The 20,595-nt window shown below is 43.8% G+C and overlaps 1 pseudogene; it reads right to left on the bottom strand.

Moving 5' to 3' along the window:
- Window positions 1–2,911: 2,911 nt before the first annotated feature.
- On the bottom strand, window positions 2,912–19,063 carry LOC135539073 (interleukin enhancer-binding factor 3-like; annotated as a pseudogene).
- Between the last annotated feature and the right edge of the window lie 1,532 nt (window positions 19,064–20,595).

Genomic DNA, 20,595 nt, shown 5'->3' with positions numbered 1-20,595 from the left:
CACCTAGCAGCATTGTGTGACCTTGCCATATTCATTCATCTGTCAATGTTTGGGCAGATTCTCAGAAACATGACCTGAGGTCCTGAGTTCAAAAGAGCTGCACATCAATGATCTAACATGTCAAAACACAGATTATCCATTATATTGACCAGATACTCAATTGGCCGCTCTATTCCACAATGTAGAAAATAGTAAATAAATTAAAACACTTGAATATGGTCCAAACTAGGTGTCCAAACTTTTGATTGGTATGGTCTATCTATATATCTACACACACACACGTATGTAGCAGCATTGTATAGATACAGTGCCTTGCGAAAGTATTCGGCCCCCTTGAACTTTGCGACCTTTTGCCACATTTCGGGCTTCAAACATAAATATATAAAATTGTATTATTTTGTGAAGAATCAACAAGTGGGACACAATCATGAAGTGGAACGACATTTATTGGATATTTCAAACTTTTTTAACAAATCAAAAACTGAAAAATTGGGCGTGCAAAATTATTCAGCCCCCTTAAGTTAATACTTTGTAGCGCCACCTTTTGCTGCGATTACAGCTGTAAGTCACTTAGGGTATGTCTCTATCAGTTTTGCACATCGAGAGACTGAAATTTTTTCCCATTCCTCCCTCCTTGCAAAACAGCTCGAGCTCATTGAGGTTGGATGGAGAACATTTGTGAACAGCAGTTTTCAGTTCTCTCCACAGATTCTCGATTGGATTCAGGTCTGGACTTTGACTTGGCCATTCTAACACCTGGATATGTTTATTTTTGAACCATTCCATTGTAGATTTTACTTTATGTTTTGGATCATTGTCTTGTTGGAAGACAAATCTCCGTCCCAGTCTCAGGTCTTTTGCAGACTCCATCAGGTTCTCTTCCAGAATGGTCCTGTATTTGGCTCCATCCATCTTCCCATCAATTTTAACCATCTTCCCTGTCCCTGCTGAAGAAAAGCAGGCCCAAACCATGATGCTGCCACCACCATGTTTGACAGTGGGGATGGTGTGGTCAGGTGATGAGCTGTGTTGCTTTTACGCCAAACATAACGTTTTGCATTGTTGCCAAAAAGTTCAATTTTGGTTTCATCTGACCAGAGCACCTTCTTCCACATGTTTGGTGTGTCTCCCAGGTGGCTTGTGGCAAACTTTAAACAACACTTTTTATGCATATCTTTAAGAAATGGCTTTCTTCTTGCCACTCTTCCATAAAGGCCAGATTTGTGCAATATATGACTGATTGTTGTCCTATGGACAGAGTCTCCCACCTCAGCTGTAGATCTCTGCAGTTCATCCAGAGTGATCATGGGCCTCTTGGCTGCATCTCTGATCAGTCTTCTCCTTGTATGAGCTGAAAGTTTAGAGGGACGGCCAGGTCTTGGTAGATTTGCAGTGGTCTGATACTCCTTCCATTTCAATATTATCGCTTGCACAGTGCTCCTTGGGATGTTTAAAGCTTGGGAAATCTTTTTGTATCCAAATCCGGCTTTAAACTTCTTCACAACAGTATCTCGGACCTGCATTTATACGGAGACTTGATTACACACAGGTGGATTGTATTTATCATCATTAGTCATTTAGGTCAACATTGGATCATTCAGAGATCCTCACTGAACTTCTGGAGAGAGTTTGCTGCACTGAAAGTAAAGACGCTGAATAATTTTGCACGCCCAATTTTTCAGTTTTTGATTTGTTAAAAAAGTTTGAAATATCCAATAAATGTCATTCCACTTCATGATTGTGTCTTGTTGTTGATTCTTCACAAAAAATACAGTTTTATATCTTTATGTTTGAAGCCTGAAATGTGGCAAAAGGTTGCAAAGTTCAAGGGGGCCGAATACTTTCGCAAGGCACTGTAGATATCTATATTGATGACTTTTTCAATGCTACTTTAAACTTATCCAATCACAGCTGTGAAACACAGGAGGGACTTACATGGTCTACATGTTTGCAGCAGACACAATCACAGTTCAATAGAAAATGCTGGTGGCGAGTGATTGATCCGTTTGTTAAACTCAAATAGTGTTTTTTCTCAAATTTGCCAGGATGTTACCTGTCCTACTTATATCGGTAGACTCAGAACAACATAAACATTACAAAAACGTACATTAGATCAAATAAGCCACAGCAGCAAATAAGCCATTACATTTTTTGTTAACCAAATTCGACACTCATTGACCTCCACACAAAAACGACTGGCTTGGCGAGGAAAAACACCACCTGATGGAGAAAACAGATTTTGGGCCGTTATCCCTCTCGCGTCACCTCTTCCTCTCTGCTCAAACTGATTCCATGTTAAGCTGTGGGTTCTTTCCTCCCTTTTACTTGATTGATGTTATTAAAGGTCACTAATTAGTAAGGAACTTGCCCCACCTGGTAGTCTAGGTCTTAAACAACAAAAACAGCAGACAATAGGCCCTTCATAGAATGAGTTTGACACCCCGTAAGTAGTAGAACAGGACAGAGAATATGTATGGAGGTTTATCAGAATTGTGGGAAAAAGCTGTGAATAAAACAATATTGCATGTATATGGGGCTACATTTAATGTAAAATGTACACCACAATGGATGTTTTTCCATTTATGTCATATGGTTTTTGAAGAATGATTAACTGATAGTTGTAAGTTACAAATAAACTATTCTAGCTATAGTACATACAGTGGGGTATGGTAGGCCAGGCTCTAGAACCACAATGAGGAAGTGCATTCAGTGGCTATTGGCTAAGAGTAGAAAATAAAGCATAGCATACCTTCAGAGAAAGCATTTGGGTCATTGGCTCACAATGCATGAGCCATAATCGGCATCGTAATGTTACTTGTGATGAACATCCCTGGTATTTTAAAGTGATGCTCAAGATGAGCATAGTCTTTCTAGGGATTTAAAATGTAACCACTGCCAGTCAGGTCAACTATAGGATTTAGTCTATATTTAATACAGAACTAAAGATAATAAATAACAAGTTGGCTCGCAGCATGAAAACATGTGAGGGGATTGGTCGCCATGTGGAGAAGCCTAAACACAGACATGGGTTCAATAACTACTTGATACCTTTCAAATACATTGAGCGTTTGCTTTAGGCTGCCTGGAGTTTGAGTTTGCACTTTTGGGACATTTCTATTGTTTGCATTGCAACAGGCAAGCTTAATCAAACACAGATAAAAGTATTTGAAATTATTTAAAATAGTATTTAAACCCAGGTCTGAAAAACAGTGGTCAGTGTATGTAAATTATGACATTTTGCTCCAAAATAAAAGTAATTTATTCTTACAAACAACCAGATACAAGCCTTTTACCGAAACCTTCCAATGAAACAGCAATTAACACATTTCCATTGCTCTTTCACATAAAAATCCAAGTTACTGTCAACTTGTTGTTTTTTTTACCACACTGCTGGTTAATATAATAACAGTTAAAACATAAGTGATTCAAATGAAAAATCGAAAATAAAAATGTAAAGAAAACATGTCTTTGAAATAAGAACAGATTCTCCGTTTACATTCACATTCAACCTCGGGTGGCTTGACAACAGAAAAACAGAAAAAGTCTAAAAAAGAAGCAGAAAAAAAAAAGAAAGAAACTTGAACAAAACAAGACATCTATGACCCAAGATAGCATCATCCTGAAAGCGCTATTATTATCATCTCCTTCTTGTAATCCCTATACAGAACTGAACTACTTGTTAGACACATGTAGGTTACATTTACCACATGGTAAAAAAAAGAAATAGATAGTCTGGTTTATGAAATAAAGTGATGGTGAAAATGACTTGAGGGTTTAGGATTCATCAATATTAGATCCATATAATGAAAGTAGAGAAAGACACGAGGGTCTTCTTTTCCGCTGGGGGAATGCTTTGGAGGGTTGGTGGGGGGCTTGAGAGAGGGACGTGGTGTGTGTGTGGTACCCCTATTTGTACTGATAGTTCATGTTTCCGTATGCCGTGGGGTAGGAGGTCTGCTGGGTCTGGGGAGTAGCAGCCGCCCCATAGCCCTGGGAGGAGGCGTTCCCATACATGCTGAAGCTCGATTGGTTGCCGTAGCCTACGGACCAATGAAACATCAATAAGAACAAGGAATTAAATAATCAACCAATCAGATGCTCTACTAACAATCTTTAAACCATTATTAAGACCACATTTGGATATCAAGTGACTAAAGACAGAACCAATATCAGAAATAATACCAGATAAAAATCTATATATTAGTATACACACACATACAGTGCCTTCAGAAAGTATACCCACTCCTTGACCCTTTTCACATGTTGTTGTGTTACAGCCTGAATCTAAAATCGAATAAACATGAATTTGTTTGTCACTGGCCTATACACAATACCCTATAATGTCAAAGTGGAATTATGTTTTTAGAAATGTAAACATTTGAAGAGCTGAAATGTCTTGAGCTAATAAGTATTCAACCCCTTTGTTATGACAAGGCTAAATTACATTCCAGTATTTAATAAGTTGCATGGACTCACTGTGTGCAATAATGGTGTTTAACATGATTTTTGAATGACTTCCTCATCTCTGAACCCCACACATTATTATCATCATCATCATCTGTCAGAACACTTTCTGAAGGCACTGTTACGTCGAGCAGTTACCGGTATATGAATGCGTGTATGAGTGTGTGTGGCGGTAGGGGCCCCCTTTGGCCCCTTATATAGATTTCCACTCACCGAATCCCCACTCACCGTAACTGTACATTTGGCCCCGGTGACAGAGCTGGGGTAGGCTGTACTGTACATAGAGTAGTCCACCTGTTGTTGCTGGGTCTGTTGGGCTTGAGACTGAGCTGCAGTCAGCAGACTCTTCTTATCCCCTCCATAGCCATAACTATAGGGGCTCTGCTGGTCCAGGGGAGGGGGCACCGACTGGTAGTCACCCAGGGAAGATGCACCGACCTGGGCTTGGGCGGTCATGGCGGCCGAGGTGGCGGAGGCGGTTATGGCCGGTGTGGTGTAGGATGATTCGGGGTAGAAGGTGCCGTAGCCGGTGGTGTTGCCGCTGGCATCTGCTTCTGTGGAGGCATCACCGGTGGAGGTGGTTGTTGTGGAAGCAGCCTCTGTTGCACCCATACTGTACAGATTGTCTGAGGGAGAGATGGACAAGGAAGTTACGATAGTGTGATTGGTGAAAGGAGGACATTTAGTATTGGTTGGAGGGAACACTTAGCAAATGCTTTGAAGTGGATATCTTTTTGAGAAAAACTGAGAAATGTATAGTGATCTCAGCCAAACAACTTCAAATAGGAAGTAAAAATACTGTTTATTTTCCTTTTAATTTGTCTTATTATACACAGCTCAAAAAAATAAAGGGAACATTTAAACAACACAATGTAACTCCAAGTCAATCACACTTCTGTGAAATCAAACTGTCCACTCAGGAAGCAACACTGATTGACAATATATTTCACATGCTGTTGTGCAAATGGAATAGACAACAGGTGGAAATTATAGGCAATAAGCAAGACACCCCCAATAAAGAAGTGGTTCTGCAGGTGGTGACCACAGACCACTTCTCAGTTCCTATGCTTCCTGGCTGATGTTTTGGTCACTTTTGAATGCTGGCGGTGCTTTCACTCCAGTGGTAGCATGAGACGGAGTCTACAACCCACACAAGTGGCTCAGGTAGTGCAGCTCATCCAGGATGGCACATCAATGCGAGCAGTGGCAAGAAGGTTTGCTGTGTCTGTCAGCGTAGTGTCCAGAGCACGGAGGCACTACCAGGAGACAGGCCGGTACATCAGGAGACGTGGAGGAGGCTGTAGGAGGGCAACAACCCAGCAGCAGGACTGCTACCTCCGCCTTTGTGCAGGGAGGAGCACTGCCAGAGCCCTGCAAAATGACCTCCAGCAGGCCACAAATGTGCATGTGTCTGCTCAAACGGTCAGAAACAGACTCCATGAGGGTGGTATGAGGGCCCAACGTCCACAGGTGGGGGTTGTGCTTACAGCCCAACACCGTGCAGGACGTTTGGCATTTGCCAGAGAACACCAATTTTTGCAAATTCGCCACTGGCGCCCTGTGCTCTTCACAGATGAAAGCAGATTCACACTGAGCACGTGACAGACGTGACAGAGTCTGGAGACCCTGTGGAGAACGTGCAACATCCTCCAGCATGATCGGTTTGGCGGTGGGTCAGTCATGATGTGGGGTGGCATTTCTTTGGGGGGGCCGCACAGCCCTCCATGTGCTCGCCAGAGGTAGCCTGACTACCATTAGGTACCGAGATGAGATCCTCAGACCCCTTGTGAGACCATATGCTGGTGCGGTTGGCCCTGGGTTCCTCCTAATGCAAGACAATGCTAGACCTCATGTGGATGGAGTGTGTCAGCAGTTCCTGCAAGAGGAAGGCATTGATGCTATGGACTGGCCCGTCCGTTCCCCAGACCTGAATCCAATTGAGCACATCTGGGACATCATGTCTCACTCCATCCACCAACGCCATGTTGCACCACAGACTGTCCAGGAGTTGACGGATGCTTTAGTCCAGGTCTGGGAGGAGATCCCTCAGGAGACCATCCTCCACCTCATCAGGAGAATGCCCAGATGTTGTAGGGAGGTCATACAGGCACGTGGAGGCCACACACACCACTGAGCCTCATTTTGACTTGTTTTAAGGACATTACATCAAAGTTGGATCAGCCTGTAGTGTGGTTTTCCACTTTAATTTTGAGTGTGACTCCAAATCCAGACCTCCATGGGTTGATAAATTTGGTTTCCATTGATAATTGTGTGATTTTGTTGTGAGCACATTCAACTATGTAAAGAAAAAGTATTTAATAAGAATATTTATTCATTCAGATCTAGGATGTGTTATTTTAGTGTTCCCTTTATTTTTTGGAGCAGTGTACATTATTATTATTATTATGACAAATGCTCAACATTGTGTTGCAGCCCAGCCCTATCATTTAAGTCAACATGATGGAGAGAGATGCTAGGGTTTAAATAAAAGAAGCAATGTGTAAGTGTTAAGACTCAACTTAGAGGCCAAGGAGGACAGAAAGCAAAGCTAGCAGACAGGGCCCTCTTATCCCACTTCTGGGGCCCCATTCCTCCCTTCTTTGAAGTAGGCCTAATCACTAATTCAATCATTACACATGATTATACAGGTGATGCAAGGGGGCACATGGCTATCTAATTCATGGATTTCTAGTGATTATACTTGAAGGAAGGAAGTACTTTTGAAGGAATTAAAATGGGTACCAGTGACTCAATAGACTATAGTGGCTATAGAATAGATAAGGCTAAATAGATAAGTTACCAAACACAAATGAACACACCTAACCTATCACTCATTAGTTCCCTTGACAACAGTGTGGAGAAGACACTTACGATAACCAGAGCCAGCACTGCTTCCATAACGGTAGCTTGCTGTTAACAAGAAAAGAGATATACATTGATTACCTTAACGCAAAGGAGCCCAAAAGAGTTGGACAATTTCCTAACAAGCTCTCTAGAACAGTCCGACTAAAGGCTTATTGTCTAATCATTAACTTATTTACTAAATAATCTAAAATAAGCCACATTTGAATGATTTTCTGACAATCTCTGTGAGAACATGCTCTTAAAGACCTTAAGGCCCGTCTAGATCCTGAGAGACAGTCCAAGTGAAGCGTCCTACTTTGGTTGTAGCTGCTGCCAGTCGTAGGCTTTCCTCGACCCCTGCCTCGCCCACGGCCCCGGTTGTTAGGCTCCGTGTCGGTTGGAATGCCTCGAATAGTGCCAAAGCCTGGGATATGCTGTTGAGGGAGGGTCAAAGGTCACTAAAGGGTTCCTAATCATGGTGTGTGTGTGTGGATTAATTAATGGCTATTCCTAGTCATGATTCTATAGTATTGTGAGGTGCATTACAGTGTGTGTACGAAAGATAAACTCAGCAAAAAAAAAGAAACGTCCCCTTTTCAGGACCTTGCCTTTCAAAGATAGTTTGTAAAATTCCAAATAACTTCACAGATCTTCATTGTAAAGGCTTTAAACACTGTTTCCCATGCTTGTTCAATGAACCATAAACAATTAATGAACATGGACCTGTGGAAAGGTCGTTAAGACACTGACAGACGGCAATTAAGGAAATTAAGGTCACAGTTATGAAAACTTAGGACACTAGAGGCCTTTCTACTGACTCTGAAAAACACCAAAAGAAAGATGCCCAGGGTCCCTGCTCATCTGCGTGAACGTGCCTTAGGCATGCTGCAAGGAGGCATGAGGACTGCAGATGTGGCCAGGCAATAAATTGCAATGTCCGTACTGCGAGACACCTAAGACAGCACGGACAGCTGATCGTCCTCGCAGCGGCAGACCACGTAACAACACCTGCACAGGATCGGTACATCTGAACATCACACCTGTGGGACAGATACAGGATGGCAACAACCACTGCCCGAGTTACACGAGGAACGCACAATCCCTCCATCAGTGCTCAGACTGTCTGCAATAGGCTGAACTGAGGGCTTGTAGGCCTGTTGTAAGGCAGGTCCTCACCAGACATCACCGGCAACAACGTCGCCTATGGGCACAAGCCCAGTCGCTGGACCAAACAGGACCGGCAAAAAGTGCTCTTCAGTGACGAGTCGCGGTTTTGTCTCACCAGGGGAGATGGTCGGATTCGTGTTAATCATCGAAGGACTGAGCGTTACACCAAGGCCTACACTCAGGAGCAGGATCGATTTGGAGGTGGAGGGTCCGTCATGGTCTGGGGCGGTGTGTCACAGCATCATCGGACTGAGCTGGTTGTCATTGCAGGCAAGACATCCTCCTCCCTCATGTGGTACCCTTCCTGCAGGCTCATTCTGACATGACCCTCCAGCATGACAATGCCACAAGCCATACAGCTTGTTCTGTACGTGATTTCCTGCAAGACAGGAAGGTCAGTGTTCTGCCAAGGCCAGCGAAGAGCCCAGATCTCAATCCCATTGAGCACATCTGGGACCTGTTGGATCGGAGGGTGAGGGCTAGAGCCATTCCCCACAGAAATGTCCCGGGAACTTGCAGGTGCCTTGGTGGAAGAGTGGGGTAACATCTCACAACAAGAACTGGCAAATCTGGTGCAGTCCATGAGGAGATGCACTGCAGTACTTAATGCAGCTGGTGGTCACACCAGATACTGAATGTTACTTTTGATTTTGACCCCCCCAATTGTTCAGGGACACATTATTCCATTTCTGTTAGTCACATATCTGTGGAACTTGTTCAGTTTATATATCAGTTGTTGAATCTTATGTTCATATAAATATTTACACGTTAAGTTTGCTGAAAATAAACACAGTTGACAGTGAGAGGACATGTATTTTTTTGCTGAGTTTATATCATGTCTTACCATGGAAGTGTATGTGACTGGTTTCTTCTTCTTGGGGTCAGAGTGAGGGTTATAGTAGGGCCCCGCCCCCTCTGGGAAAAGTTTGTCCAAAGCAGCTAAGGCTGCGTAGGCTTTGGCCTCCTTCTTGTTGGAGCCTCGACCTTTGAACTTCTGTCCATCTACCTCCACCTGTGAGTGGCGGAGGTGGTAACACAGAGACACATGCTGGTTACTGTGTTTCGACATCCTGCTCTGTCAACTACATCTGGGCCCATATTCATAAAGCGTCTCAGAGTGGTAGTGCTGATCTAGGATCGTAATGAATAAGATTCTACATAAACATGGGGGACCTGATCCTAGATCACTACTTTGACTCTGAGATGCTTTGTTGAAACGAGCCCCGACCTTACTGGTTATTCATCTACTGTAGTTTCCAAATCCTTGCGCAATGAATCAATAGAATTGTCCCAAGCGTGCAAACCCCGCCCATCTGCCACTGACTGACCTCCATGACGAAGCACTTGTCATGGCTGCCCCCGGTCTCAGCAGAGAGCTCGTACTTCAGGCTGCGTCTCTTCTCGTTCAGCTCCATCACTGGGTTCTTCCCGTGCTTAGTGAGGATGGGACCGTTCTGATAGTATGGAAGACATAGCAGAACAGTCAAGTCCAATGATCATCATCAACAACAACTCTATTGCAACATAACTGCTTTATGAAAGTATACTGTGAGATTCTGGCATTTAAGACCTTGTTCTACGTACCCAGAGGCAGATAAACTCACGGATACCATTTTTATGTTGTTACATGCAATAGGAAGGAAGGAAGTGGTGGTTTCACAAGCTAATGCTAACTATCGTTAGCACAATGACTGGAAGTCTACAGGTACAGTAGCAATGCTTTGTGCTGCTTTATGAAAGTATATCAAGTCAACCATTTTAAAAAGTAACAGGGAAAAGCCAGAGAACATAGAGAGAATGACTACCTCGTCAGATGCCATAGACGCATCACTTGCTGTCGGTGTGGATGGTACGTTGGCTCCTCCCTCTTCGCCTGGTTCAATCTTCACATCCGCCCCAGTGGGCAGGCCCAACTTCTGCAGGACCTGAGACGGACAGAGAGAGGACTTGGTGACGGCAGCCATTATAAACAGTCAATACAGACGACAAGGCATTCAATGCAAAACCAGTGGATTACATTCTTGGAGAACAACGACATAACACTTTGATGAAAGCAAGCGAAGGTTACAGAGAGAGGAGAAACACCACTCTTTCTTTCAAAGAGAGTAACATTTGATTCCAGGGACCATCTTGTGTTGTACCAGTTAAACATCATATTAAAGGGATAGTGCGAGATGTGTCTAGTTACCCAGAGTCGTGGTACCATTTCTACGTGCAGTATGAAGGAACTTGCAGGTAGATTTGCACGCTAATGCTAACTAGTGTTAGCGCAATGACTGGAAGTCTATTGGTACAGCTAGCATGTTTTTGCCTAGGCATACAACCCCTTACCTTGGCAGCTAGGTGGAGTTTGGCGGTGCGTTTGGACGGCCCTGAGGCCTCGTATGTATCGCCGTCCACGTCTACAGACATGGTGAACACCGGGAAGTGCACTGGACCGCTCTGACCCGTCAGACGGTACTGCAGACCAGGCTTGTGCTGGTTGAGACGCATCAGGGCGTTCATGGCCATAGGAGAGTCCCCAGGCTTCTCTTCTGTGGCTGGGGGAAGGGAGGGTGACAGAAAGAGAGACAGGGAGAGATAGTGAGAAATAAATAGATGGGGGAGAAAGAGGGAGAGAGCATATCAGAACAGGAACAAATGTAACCTCCTCAGAAACAGCCTCAATGGTAGAATAGCTACAAAATATCCCATTCGAAGACCACTTCGGATACATACACGACTTCCTAGGAAATTTTGGATATTTCTGGAACTTCTGAGACTTCCTCTTCTTGCTGTCATCTCCCCCTTTGTCCGCAGCATCATGAGGTCTCTTGGGAGGGTAGGTGGAACTGGCCAGGATCTGAGCTGGTAGGGACATTGAAAAGGGACAAGGTTCAGGAAAAGTTCAAATTCACAACACATCAAGACTACTACTAGACAGCTAATATGAAAGTCACATTTGAGAAGCATGGGACAGGCCAGGAAGATCGCCAAAAACGGAGGAGATACTAACAACCGTAGTTTCTGAGACCTGGTCCTATGGTCCTCCTTGGTTCCCTGGCAGGCAGGGAATCCATCCCTAGCACCTTGTACAGCTGTCCGAACGCAGCCAACCTTAGGGCATGCTGACAGGGAAAAACAAACATTGACTGTGTTCTATCACAAAAGGAAGCACATGGGAGAGAATAACAATTGATATTTGATATTCTACCTGGGGCGTGTTAAGGACGCAACATAACAGGACTTTCAGCGAAAAAAATCTTGTGTAGAACAGATATTATTGTTTTTCAAGTAGAGTAGGGAATCATGTCAGCTCCATTTGTTACAATTCTACCTGGAACGTTATAGGCATAAATATTTCACCTAACCAAATGAAACTGAAGCCTGTTTTACCTGGGCACTCTGTGTAATGTCCTCACGTTGCTGAGTGTCCAGGTGGCTGATGGCGTCCACCTTCTCCTTCTCACAAGGGTCCTTGATACCCGGACCGTCTTTGAAAAACAGAAGAACATTTGAATTAGTTTAATTTGGTGGACGTCATTTCTACATTATTCTGAGAGGTGTTCAGCAAGGCTATGCTCTAGGCCCTATATTTTCTCTATTTACCCAATACAGGTCTTCATGGATAAAAGACTTACCGGCCATCAGGATTCCAGACGCCAAGCACTCGAGAACTCTGCGGAAAGACTCTCCTGCTCCCATTGGCCGATCACATGTTCCAATGGCCTTCTCACACAGCAGCTCTAAAGGCTTGACAGAACAGAAGATAATGAACCTAGTTCAGACCTGGATCCCACCGCTGCCACCCAATATAATCATTTATTGTATGACATGTATATCATTATAGTCAATATTACATGTATTATAGTAGTTTGACTTGACTCACCCATCCTCTGAGTGGAGCCCAGGTGGGGACGCGGTTACACAGGTCTCTCATGATACGGATCACGATGGCGGCCGACTTCAGGTCGTTGACCTTAGCCTGAGAGAGACAAGCACGGGCCGAGCAGAGTCAAATAGGGTGCGATATCCAACAACCTACCTACCTAGAGCACTGGCAAATAAAATAAAGGGGTGCAATATTCCAGTAGCCTCGCGAGACGCGTGATCCCGCGAGCTTACATGATGCAGGCAGCTCACGAGGCTAATATTCCTGGACAGCACAAAGGAAAAGCCTGATAAGAGTCGAATTGAACCAGTTGTGTAAGTACCGAGTCATCAGGAATATTGCACCCAGAGGTAGCATAGGAAGGTTAGTGCAGTATTCAAACACTTAATTAGGAGGAAAGGGGATACCTAGTCAGCTGCACAACTTAATGTATTCAAACGAAATGTGCATTTAACCCAACCCCTCTAAACGAGCGATGGTTACATAGTGTGTAGGGACCCTTAAAAACAACGTAGCTACAATATCAGTTGCACTAGCAAATAACAGCAATATAGTTCCAAGGAAGACAGAATGAAATCATAGAAAACAATGAGGCATTGTGAGAGCATACAAACTCACAACTCATTATGGGACAAGGCAGAATAAAAAGGCACATTTGAACACTTTATTTGACAAGTAAAGACGGGATGCAAACCTGGAACCACTTGGCGTGGCGGAGAGATGCCAAGGCAGTTAGGCATTTCTGCCTGTCCAGAACGTCCGCCGGCGCATCGCTGTCGACCGTTAGCTTTTCTATTGGTCGATGGGTGGGATAAGAAGACAAGGTACGGTTTGACCAAGGGGGGTTTCTGTCTCGAGGCTCGGGGAGGAGGTAGCTTTTCCCAAGGCAGGACAAGGACTTCTACATCTGCATTGCTTGCTGTTTGGGGTTTTAGACTGGGTTTCTGTACAGCACTTTGTGATCTCGGCTGGTGTAAAAAGGGCTTTATGAATAAATTTGATTGAAGGGGACTCCCCGCATTTATAGAGAATGGATTTACCCACCCACTAAGAGCAAAAAACTCTATGCTAGGTCTAAGTGATGAGTGTACTCTAGCCATCAGATTCACAGTGGGTACCAGAGCATAATATTTCTCAATGTAAAGTTTTGCTGGGGGGATTTCTTAGTCTTAATCAAGCCTAGTCTTAGTACCCCTGAACTGGGTCATGCTGCTCTGCACCTTTCCGAGACAGAATGAGAGGCCAGTTGGTCAAAGGTCCAGCGTCCCTAAAAACTGACACACTAGAAGGCTTAGTAAGAGAGAATCAATCAGGTTTGGAATTCCTGTACAAGGCAGTTGGAATCAGAATGCATTTGTGGTCGGCTCGGTACTGCAGCAAAACTGATAACTGCTTGGCTTCAGCTTGACTTCCCCAGCACCCAAATCTGGCCTTGATCCAAGACAAGGCCATTCTCTTGGAGGACGTAGCTACTTAAGCGGATTGAACTCAAAATGCCCTTTTCCTGACTTTTAATTAGATCACATTCATCCCCTTTGCCTCTCTCACATATACCCCCATGCATTACTCATTCACATACACCTTCCCTTCAATATCCTTTCCTCAACCAGGCAGGTCAAAGGAAGGGTCCAAAAACATTACCTGTCATGCCAATCAGTTTTGCTGCAATACGAGCCTCACGTTACACTGTTCTGCATTAAAAACACATGCAATCAAATCTATATCCGCGCATTGGCTGGCATTCTCAGAAAAGCCTTCATTTCTTAACTTGAACAATACAATTAACTGTAAATTAAGTCGTACATTACTGTTATTAAAATCACATTATTACACAATGCATTATTAACGACTAAAAGAGGCATTGTAGCGATGAAGATCGTCGCCGTTTTGTTAAATAATTACAGCGAATAGAAGAACTCCGAGCTCCAGTGAAGAACCAATCAGATTGTTTGTTCACTGGCATCGGTTCTAAAGCAGCCACTGTGCAGGTTCCACTAATCTCTATATTGACTGATCATGTATTTAAATGGTGTCTCAGTGTATGGATCAGTAGGGAGCTGCACGGTAACATGCTTTAAGTGAATAGTAACACATAGATCATCAGCTGTTGCTGTAGCTAATCTGAAGTTGCCTGCTGTTAAGTGCAGTCCAGCGCTGCCGACATTCAGCAAAGCACAATGTTGTAAAACATTGCAGATAGAAGTATTACACATAATATCTATTGGTGCACAATTCTATCACAAATAGATCTCTACATCATATTTCTATCTGAGACGTCCCACAACGCTGTGCCCTGAACACAGCCGTGGTAGTGCTGGGTAGTCCCAGCCTCCTGGCCAGGTGGGAGGCTGGTCCCTGGGGGGGGTCATACCTCCAGGTGGTTCCTCCAGGGGGGTGGTAGCTCCGGCACCCTCTGGCTCAGCCTCCATGCGTATCATGGGGGAGGTCAGGTGAATGGTTAGGGTCAGGACGGGCTCCTTGATGCTCTTGATCACAATCTCCGCCTCCTCTGGGATCTGGGTGACCTCATACTTGTCCTCTGTGACGAGCTTTAGTAGAGTTGGAATGATGGAAAAATAAATCAGTTAGGATTTTGGCTTACAGTACAGAAAGAGAGACAATATTAGCATAGAGGCAGCACCTTTCACAACCAAAAATACCTTTTTAAATATAGGTCCTATTGCAACTCTCTCAGTCCCTCTCATACTCTCACTTCAAAATCACCAAAGAGAGACAACGTTAACATCATCGAAGGATATCGGTCTTCATTGGGAAAGAGGTCTTCTGAGCGCAATGGGACTTCCTGGTTGAGTAAAGGTTCAACGAAATAGATACACTACCTCAATCTGGGTGGAGAGGTTCTCAGCCACCTTCTTGAGCAGGGTGACGGTGGGTTTCTCAGTGCAGAGCAGCACCAGCTCCAGGTCCATGTCTCCCTTCAGCAGCAGGCCCTTGGCCACCAGGCCCACCCTCATCACCCCACGCAGGATACGCTCTGGGGGAGCCACCTCACTGGGACAGGGAGGGAGAACCAAGGAAATGCTTATTCAGAGACAAATGCAATAAGTAATTCTACAAGATATGAAGAAGCACACATACCCAGGATTAGATATACTGTTATCCTTCACTTTCTCTCGCTCTCTAAAAATGCTTCTTGCCTTCCTATATTGAAGTATTCATGACATTTTAGACTTTTAGCAGATGCTCTTATCCAGAATGACTTACAGGAGCAATTAGGGTTAAGTGCCTTGCTCAAGAGCACCAACAGATTTTTTTTTTTCACCAACTAGTCGGCTTGGGATTCGAACCAGCAACCTTTCGGTTACTGACGAAACGCTCTTAACCACTAATCTACCTGCAGCCTAAGAGTCACATCTTAATTGCTTGGATTAGTGAAAGTAATAGGATGTTAATCCTGCTCTCAGCTATCCAATCATGTATCAATCTGTGCATAACTCAAGGAAATGATGAAGGAAGCGTTTCCAAACAAATCAAATCAAACTTTATTTGTCACATGCGCCGAATACAACAAGTGTAGACGTTAACGTGAAATGCTTACTTACAAGCCCAACAGTGCAGTTCAAGAAGAGTTAAGAAAATATTTACCAAGTAGACTAAAGTAAAAAAGTAATAATAAAAAGTAACACAATAACGAGGCTATATACAGGAGGCACTGGTACCAAGTCAGTGTGCGGGTGTACAGATTAGTTGAGGTAATTTGTACACATAGGTGGGGGTGAAGTGACTATGCACAGATAATAAACAGCAGTGTCCAAAAGGGGGAGGGGGTAGAAGCTGTTGAGGAGCCTTTTGGTCCTAGACTTGGTGCTCCGGTACCGCTTGCCATGCGATAGCAGAGAGAACAGTCTATGACTTGGCTGAATGGAGTCTGACAATTTTATGAGCTTTCCTCTGACACCGCCTGGCATAGGTCCTGCAGTACCAGGGTCTTTGATCAGTCTTTCTTACCTCTCCTCTGCCCCTCCACAGGTACAGGCACCACACCGACTCCGGCCTCCACATCCAGCAGGTCGGAGACGGTCTTGAGGGCACACTCCACGTGGGAGATGACTGTCTGCACCGCCTCTAGCTCCTCAGACGATGGGTACACCGCCGCGTGCTTCGCCATCATGTGGCGGTCGTCGCTCACGAAGATACGCATGGGAGGCGTGCGCACCGGAGGGGCCTGGAAGAGTGAAGGTAAGATGGAAAAGGGTACGTGAGATGTGGGTCGTGGTCAGTTGGGCACACAGTAAGAAAACGATTTGTAAAGGAAAACTGAAATCTATGTTCTCATTGTAATAAATCAACTGTGCGTCTTGCCCTTTTGAATGCCCAGCCATCTTTAGACAGCTGTTCGTTCCACAACACAAAATTCTAATACAGGCTAGTTTTGTCTCCTCTAGTCTCTCCTTATATTGGCTGTTAGATGTGAAGCAGGCTTATTTTACTTTAATGCTTTTGGGTAAAGTTTGTTATCTTTAAATAAAACATTATGGTATTAAACAGTTATTTTATTGTCATGGCAGTCTTCATCCATAATTGTCAGTTACACAGTCATACAGTTACTGAGCCAGCTCTCAGCACTGCTTTCATTTGTTACAATGGAATAGGATGTGTGTGAATGATCTGGAAAACCAGTATGACTAGTAAGTACAAATAGACCGAGGGGAAAAACTGTGACTGGAAAATTATAGTTACTGTATCATCTACAACTTCTGCAATTACATGCCTCTTAGCAAGAGGGGAAATAAAATATTTTATTAATGGCCATCATGTTGGAAACAAATCATAGGACCATTTGTTCAACATATCACAGTAGGTGCAATTGGCTGCTCGTGTTGGCCTATAAATAGTATGCACCGCAGAGGAGGCTGGTGAGAGGAGGACTGCTCATCGTAATGGCTAGAACAGAGTTGGTATTAAACACAAACAGTTTCCAAGTGCTTGATACCATCCCATTCACTCCATTCCAGCCATTATAATGAACCAGCCTCCTCTCACCAGCCTCCTGTGCTGTACAGGTGAATTCAAGTAGAATTCAACACAACACCTAGGGATAATTCTGATTCTCCAATCCTTGTGTTCATTCGGAGGTGACAGGCATTAGCCCGCGCTACATTCACACACACAGGGAATTTGTATTGACGTGAGAGAAACGGTCGAGGTGGAAGTTTGAACCTCAGTATGGGGTCGGTTCTCCTCGATCTCCTGTATGGCGGCAATGTACTCATCGTACTGCCTCAGCTCCTCCTCGTAACAGAGACAGTCATACCAGTAGCGTAGCTCCTCATATCTGGGAGGGAGAGAGACAAAGTAGTTAGAATAGAAACCAATTACAGTACTAAGTTTACCTCTTTAGATTCAACATCGACCAATTTTGGCAGAGATTAGTGCAACATTTGGAGAGAATTGAAATGCCCAGTGTGTAGAAATACTACATTGTAGTTGTCATAATGTAACATTATTATAACCAGGTGGAGTAAGAGTAAAAGGCATGGATGAGAGAAGGCACTGCTCTTCGGTCAGTGTCCCTTGCATTTCCCCCCACTAATGGTAAAAGGAAAATGCCACCCAAAAACTCTTCGTCCGTTGTTGATTTAGTCCCAAAATATTTTTTGGCATGTCAGAAATAGAGTTTTCTAGACATATAACTTTCAAAATACATAAATACAGCCGGTATGATGCATTTTGCACCATATAATGCAAATCCATCATACTGGCTATATTTTTGTATTTGGAATGTTTTTGTCTATATTTCTGACATGCAAAACACCTTGGGATTATATCAACAATGGACTAATGAAACAAATAGCCAAATATAGTTTTAGGTGGAGTTTTCCTTTAAGGTTCGGATTGGGACGTGGACCCTAGAGCTGTACCTCATTGAAACTTCACCCTGGAGGGATACAGTACCTGTCAAAGTCGTGTGGTAGCAGGCGATGGCCTCGCTGTATCAGACTGTCCCAGTACAGGAGCTCTTCATAGGCCTGGCGTTCGTCCCAGACTGCATCTGGCACTGGCTCTGCTGCCATAGCCATGAGCTTGTCTTTTAACTGCCACCTGTGTGACAACTGCTGTAGCCATGGTAACAGAAACACTGAAAATCACTCTCTGCAATGCACCACCTCATGATAAACACATGGCAAAGAAAACTATATACAGTTCTAAGAACATTTGTGAAACTTTAGTGTGACGTACGGCAGGCGTGTACACCACGTGACACCCCTGCGGTAACTACCTTGCTAACATTCGTAAACATACCAGGCAGTTGCACAAAAACGTGCAGGTAATATATACAATTTAAAAATCGAAGTGTAGGTAAACTATGCTAACTAACTGTTTGTTTACCACCAAATGTGTAAGCAGCTGTCCATACAGCTTTTGGTAGTTTGGTTTTAAAACTAAATTAAACACGCTGCAAACCAATTGGGCTAAAATAATTTGTTTTCAACCTGCGGTGCCGACGCCATTTTTATGGCAATAGCTAGCATGATACTACCAGATCAGAGACCGTACCAGATGCTGTGGTTAGCAAGGTAAGCTACTATATTTTTGACGTTTAATTCAGCACATAACTGCAATTAAATACATCGCTAGCAGAACGTTTGTGTTAATTTACAAACACTAAAGCAACAACCTTTTCTATATCGTTAAAAACACTCACCTGAGAAAGAAGGAGGCACTGTAATGTCGCGCTGTTTGGGGGCGTGGAGCTGCGCGGTGTCGCGCAATAATGACGATTTTTTTAAATATTTTTTTACCTTGTTTTGGTACTTCAACTCATCCAGTGGGTGGCGGCAATACACCTTTAGTGGTTGTAGTCCGCCATTGTCCCACAGATGAAGAATCCAGCAACACCAGGTGCGTATGAAATGTTCTGGACAGTCCTGAATTTGGCCATCTCATTCTCTTAGCTTCATGGTTCCCACCACAATTGCAACATGTCACATTGTCCTCACTTTTAAAACACATGATATGATCTTTTCCACAACTTGGACATCTTGGCTTCTCCCTTCTGCAAACACTTGAAACATGACCAAAAGCTTTACAATGGCCACACTCCATTGGTCTTGGGATAAATGCTCTGACTCTGTAGTTTATATACCCCAACTGCACTTGAGTAGGGAGTCTCCATATCAACAAATAAAAGAACAGATAAACTCTTCACTTTTTCACCATTCATCACACAATTCATCCGATGGGCATTAATCACCCCAGGAATATTTTTAATCTCTTCAAAATCCACTTCTCACGAGATACCAGCTATAACCCCCTCGGGGGGTGCCCAATTCCCGAAGAGACACACACAACACTTCAAAGTTATCAAATTGGGTGAGACGCAACACACGTTCCTTCTGATCTGCAGAAGCACAACAAATCTAAACAAGCCCGCCTCTCGTGATCCTCACAGCCTTCACTTTACCCAGCACTCTCTCCACCAGTTTGGATATCTCAAATAACACCTGGCTGCCACCTACTGTTTGCCATATCTAGGCCATATCTAGGCCTACAGTAGGTGACAGCCAGGTGTTATTTGAGATATCCAAACTGGTGGAGATACAGTTGAATTCTGAAGTTTACATACACCTTAGCCAAATACATTTAAACTGAGTTTTTCACAATTCCTAAATTTTAATCCTGGTAACAATTCCCTGTCTTAGGTCAGTTAGGATCACCACTTTATTTTATGAATGTGAAATGTCAGAATTAAGTAGAGAGAATTATTTATTTCAGATTTTCTTTCTTTCATCACATTCCCAGTGGGTCAGAAGTTTACATACACTCAATTAGTATTTGCTAGCATTGCCTTTAAATTGTTTAACTTGGGTCAAATGTTTCGGGTAGCCTTCCACAAGCTTCCCACAATATATTTGGTGAATTTTGGCCCATTCCTCCTGACAGAGCTGGTGTAACTGAGTCAGGTTTGTAGGCCTTCTTGCTCAGACACACTTTTTTAGTTCTGCCCACATATTTTCTATTGAGGTCAGGGCTTTGTGATGGTCACTCCAATACCTTGACTTTGTTGTCCTTAAGCCATTTTGCCACAACTTTGGAAGTATGTTTGGGGTCGATGTCCATTCGGAAGACCCATTTGCGACCAAGCTTTAACTTCCTGACTGATGTCTTGAGATGTTGCTTCAATATATCCACATGCTTTTCCTGCCTCATGATGCCATTTGTGTTGTGAAGTGCACCAGTCCCTCCTGCAGCAAAGCACCCCTACAACATGATGCTGCCACCCCCGT

This window comes from Oncorhynchus masou, unplaced genomic scaffold (assembly GCF_036934945.1).
Source record: "Oncorhynchus masou masou isolate Uvic2021 unplaced genomic scaffold, UVic_Omas_1.1 unplaced_scaffold_182___fragment_2___debris, whole genome shotgun sequence".
Taxonomy (NCBI): domain Eukaryota; kingdom Metazoa; phylum Chordata; class Actinopteri; order Salmoniformes; family Salmonidae; genus Oncorhynchus; species Oncorhynchus masou.
The sequence above is the reverse complement of the archived record's forward strand: the minus strand, read 5'-3'. Positions and strand labels throughout refer to the sequence as shown.